The sequence below is a fragment of the Bubalus bubalis genome, chromosome 15 (genome assembly GCF_019923935.1).
Source record: "Bubalus bubalis isolate 160015118507 breed Murrah chromosome 15, NDDB_SH_1, whole genome shotgun sequence".
Taxonomy (NCBI): Eukaryota; Metazoa; Chordata; class Mammalia; order Artiodactyla; family Bovidae; genus Bubalus; species Bubalus bubalis.
The window spans coordinates 27,476,573-27,482,092 of NC_059171.1; the positions used below are offsets into that span (position 1 = coordinate 27,476,573).

A 5,520-nucleotide genomic window follows, 5' to 3' on the forward strand; every position below is an offset into this window, starting at 1 on the left:
CCAGGTCAGTAGGTGCCCAATATGCTACTGGAGATCACTGGAGAAATAACTCCAGGAAGAATGAAGGGATGGAGCCAAAGCAAAAAGAATACCCAGCTGTGGATGTGACTGGTGATTGAAGCAAGGTCTGATGCTGTAAAGAGCAATATTGCATAGGAACCTGGAATGTCAGGTCCATGAATCAAGGCAAATTGGAAGTGGTCAAACAAGAGATGGCAAGAGTGAATGTCGACATTCTAGGAATGAGCGAGCTGAAATGGACTGGAATGGGTGAATTTAACTCAGATGACCATTATATCTACTACTGCGGGCAGGAATCCCTCAGAAGAAATGGAGTGGCCATGATGGTCAACAAAAGAGTCCGAAATGCAGTACTTGGATGCAATCTCAAAAACGACAGAATGATCTCTGTTCATTTCCAAGGCAAACCATTCAATATCACAGTAATCCAAGTCTATGCCCCAACCAGTAACGCTGAAGAAGCTGAAGTTGAACGGTTCTATGAAGACCTACAAGACCTTTTAGAAGACCTAACACCCAAAAAAGATATCCTTTTCATTACAGGGGACTGGAATGCAAAAGTAGGAAGTCAAGAAACACCTGTAGTAACAGGCAAATTAGGCCTTGGAATACGGAATGAAGCAGGGCAAAGACTAATAGAGTTTTTTGTATATATATACCATAAATAACATAGCAGTTGGCTTAGAGTTTATGTCTCTGTACCTCAGCTTCCATAATCACAGCTTGAAGAAATATGAATAGTACTTTTGTTCAAAAGAAATACCATATCAGAGGCAGACCTGTAGCTTAATATAATAACACATGCATGTAATACCAGGAAAGTTAAGGCATGCTCAGAGGAAGGGATCCAGGTGAGGTGGTGAAACAGCACCTATACAGGTTAGTCCATAATTCACACACACAGATGAGTCAGAGGTCAAGATGTTGCAGTCAGTCAGGAACCAAGAAGAAAAGGAGAAATCAGTGCCTGCCTGGAGGATCAGAGCAAAGAGAAGGTGAGTGAGAGACAAGGAGGCATGGAAGAACTGAAAATTTCCACAGCTGGAAGGCAAGGTAAATGGTCAAAAGCCAGGCAGATCAGCAGGAACCAGATGACTTACAAGTTGGATAAGCAGAACAGATACCAGGTATGAGCAAAAAGGAGAGCTGGCAGGAAGCCTCCTATATTCTTCCTGTTGTAGCAGGAACCAATCTAGGCTTGAAGGTGAAAGCATGTGAATGCATGAACATAGAGGAGGAAAAGTTTATGGAAGCAGAAATAACACAAAATCTCTGATGAATAACACTAGATATCTACAGAGATGCAAAAACATGGAGAGATGCTGCTGCTGCTGCTGCTGCTGCTAAGTCACTTCAGTCGTGTCTGACTCTGTGCGACCCCATAGATGGCAGCCCACCAGGCTTCCCCGTCCCTGGGATTCTCCAGGCAAGAACACTGGAGTGGGTTGTGATTTCCTTCTCCAATGCATGAAAGTGAAAAGTGAAAGTGAAGTCACTCAGTCGTGTCCGACTCTTTGCTACCCCATGGACTTCTCCAGGCCATGCAATTCTCCAGGCCAGAATCCTGGGGTAGGTAGCCTTTCCCTTCTCCAGGGGGTCTTCCCAACCCAGGGATCGAACCCAGGTCTCCCTCATTGCAGGCAGATCCTTTACCAGCTAAGCCACAGGGAAGCTCAAGGATACTAGAGTGGGTAGCCTATTCCTTCTCCAGCAGATCTTCCCGACCTAGGACTCTAACCAGGGTCTCTTGCATTGCAGTCAGATTCTTTACCAACTGAGCTATCAGGGAAGCCGCACCATGGTAGCCGATAGCAAAGATGAAGAACCTGTCTTCATCGGGGACTCCTTGGTCCAGCTCAGGGACCAATGGTGAGATCTGGCAGGAGCTCTTTTCCCCTATTCACACACTTACCTTTGGCGTTGGCGGTGACAGCAGGCAGCACGGGCTTTGGCGTCAGGAGAACAAGAACAGGGCGCTGGAACACCTCCGCCCCTAGACCGCAGTGGTCTGGGTGGGTACCAACAACCACAGGCGCACCGCAGAGCAGGTGACTGGAGGCATCAAGGCCATAGTGCAACTGGTGAAAGCAGCGGCAGCCCCAGGCATGGGTTCACAGTGCTAGGCCTGCTTATTCGGGGCCAGCGCCCCAATCCACTTTGAGAGAAAAACCGACAGGTGACTGGTTGGGCACCCACCGGCCCACTTCCTGAACGCAGATCCTGGCTTGGTACACCCAGATGGTACCACTATGATATGTATGACTACCTGATCTGAGCCGTCTGGGGTACACACCTGTGTGCCGGGCCCTGCACTTCTTGCTCTGCATCGCTAGCCCAAGACCAAGGACAGGGTGGTGCCCCCTGCTGGAATCTACCCCCTAAGCATCTGCCTTTCCTGCAACATTAAATTTTCATTTTTCAGTCCCACCCCCCAAAAAAATGGAACACAGAGAGTAATTTCATTCATTCATTCAACCGAATAACAATAATTGAAAGTCTTCCATTGTCAAGTCTTGCGCTGAGCAGTAGGTATATAAGGACAAAAACAGAGCCTTTGAGACTTTCCTGGTGGTCCAGCGGTTAAGAATCTGCCTGTAGGGGACACAGGTTCGATTCCTGGTCTGGGAGGATTCCACATGCTGTAAGGCAACTAAGCCTGTGTGCTGCAGCTACTGAAGCCCACGCACCCTGGAGCTTGTTCTCCGAAACAAGAGAAGCCACTGCACTGAGAAACTGGAGCACTTCGATTACACTGTAGCCCACAAGCAGCAAGGAGGACCCAGCATCGCCAAAAATAACTAAAAGACTCTTGAGAGTCCTTTGGACTGCAAGGAGATCCAACCAGTCCATTCTGAAGGAGATCAGCCCTGGGTGTTCTTTGGAAGAAATGATGCTAAAGCTGAAACTCCAGTACTTTGGCCACCTCATGCGAAGATTGACTCATTGGAAAAGACTCTGATGCTGGGAGGGATTGGGGGCAAGAGGAGAAGGGGATGACAGAGGATGAGATGGCTAGATGGCATCACTGACTCGATGGACGTGAGTCTCAGTGAACTCCGGGAGTTGGTGATGGAGAGGGAGGCCTGGCGTGCTGTGATTCATGGGGTTGCAAAGAGTCGGACACGACTGAGCGACTGATCTGATCTGATATACAAAACATATCACTAATGAATCTGAAGTGTGTTAGTCACTCAGTTGTGTCCAACTCTTTGCAACCCCATGGACCATAGCCTACCAGGCTCCTCTGTCCATGGGATTCTCCAGGCAAGAATAGTGGAGTGGGTTGTCATTTCCTTCTCCAGGGGATCTGAAAGTAGTGTTTAATGTCCCACATATTAATTAAGTATTCTTGTGACTGTGACTGCATCTGTGGAATATCTCTGGAATCTAAAGTACATGCAGATGTTTAGGGCCCCGGCAAAATCATTGAATCAGAATCTTGAGATGGGACCTCGACAGATGTATTTTCAGAAACTTCATGAATCATTTTGATGGACAGCACGGGTTGAAGTTGAACAGCATTGCTGCACTAATGATAACCCTAAACATCATATATTGGACATGACAATGAGTATCTCAAATGTTTGACTACTAACAAATGCCAATATTATTCATTGCTACCTGTTTGCATCTAGTTTCTCATTTAATTAACCTTCAAGTCAACATTATGAGCCAGGTGCTACTGTATGCTGCTGCTGCTAAGTCGCTTCAGTCGTGTCTGACTCTGTGCGACCCCATAGATGGCAGCCCACCAGGCTCCCCCGTCCCTGGGATTTTCCAGGCAAGAACACTGGAGTGGGTTGCCATTTCCTTCTCCAATGCATGAAAGTGAAAAGTGAAAGTGAAGTCGCTCAATCGTGTCCGACTCTTCACAACCCCATGGACTGCAGCCTACCAGGCTCCTCTATCCATGGGACTTTCCAGGCAAGAGCACTGGAGGGTGCTATTGTATAGAAGATGCTTAAATGTAAGGGGACCAAGGTTACATAACTAATTGCAGAGTAAGAACTTAAATCCAAGTCTTCTTTATGCTTAAATATTGTGCTGTATGGCATAATATAGCTCATTGACCAAGTTTCCTTATAAATGGTATATTATTATTTAATCCATAGCTTTATTACTATAGTGAATAAGTTCAAAAGAAATCCAATTATCTCATTACCTTGCTTAGGGATTTCTATAGTCTTCTCACTGCCAACCATAAAGAATAAACTTTCCTTATTATGGTGTAAAATATCCTTCACAATCTATCTTCCAATTCCTCCTTCAATTCTGTCTTCATGATCTATCATTTCCTCTTTACAGTGATTGTACTGAATTTCCCATCTTGTTGGTAACACACAAACTCTGAAACAATAAAATGCCTTTGTATTGGGATTTGAGGGTCATTTGAGGGTCAGATTTTGAAGCAATTGAGGAAGAGCTATAGGAAGCAGGGATCCATGGGATCAGCTTTGTTATGAGCAAACTGGAATTGGAAGAGGCACCTTGGGTCCAGTATCCTCCTGAACTGAGCTTACCCGCCTGGTCACAGATGAAGCAGCTGGATAGCTACAGTCTTCCCACCTGGGCTATTATTTTTACTATTAGGAGTCATCAAACAGTGTTTTTGAACTGTGACTACCTTCAGAGAAACGTAAGATCCTAAGTGTGAATTTCCAAAAAATGAGCAAACCCATATATCCAGCCCCCAAATAAAACCCCCAAATCTAACCAACAGTGCAGAGACCTCTCTTAGGCCCTCTCCCAGTCACTCTCTCCCCCAGGGCTAACCACTGTCTCGACTTCTGACACTATAGATGTATTTTGCTTGTTTTTGAATTTCATAAAATTTAACCATGACAGAACATACTCTTTTTCTGTCTTACATCTGCTCAGCATTATGAGATTTGCTCACGTTTTTGGACGAAGTAATAGTTTGTTCATTCTCATTGCTATATAGTATCCCCATAAATTAATACGCTTCAGTTTATTTATCCTTTTTACTGCCAAGGGACTGAGTTATTTGCAGTTTTTGGCTATTACAAATAGTACATAATATTATTCCATGTGTTTTATGGTGAAAATATGTACCCAGAGAGATACATACTCACAGAAGACGAATTGCTGCAGGATATAGATCCAGTCAGCTCTATCTGATGCTTTCAAACTGACTTTTGAAGACTTATGTTTCCATCAACAGCAGATGAAAATTCCAGTTATTCTTCATTCTAGAATAGGACTTGGTGTTGTCTGGTTTATTCATTTAAGCCATTCTGGTGGGTATGAGGTGTTATTACAATGCGCTTTAAATTGCATTCCTGTGATGACTAATGAAGTGGCGACCCTTTTTATTGGCCATTTGGATATTCCTTTTTATGTCCGTGGAGGATTTTGCAAATTTTCTAACTGTGCCTGTCTCATTTAAAAATTTCTGTAAGAATTCTTTGTATATTCTGGATATGGGTTCCTTGTCAGATATAGGTATTGCAAATATACCGTGTGAATAATTTAAATCTG

General features: G+C 44.5%; 1 pseudogene; it reads left to right on the plus strand.

Annotated features, from left to right (window-relative positions):
* The first annotated feature begins 1,819 nt into the window (after positions 1–1,819).
* LOC102392259 lies at positions 1,820–2,428 on the plus strand (annotated as a pseudogene).
* Positions 2,429–5,520: the final 3,092 nt, after the last annotated feature.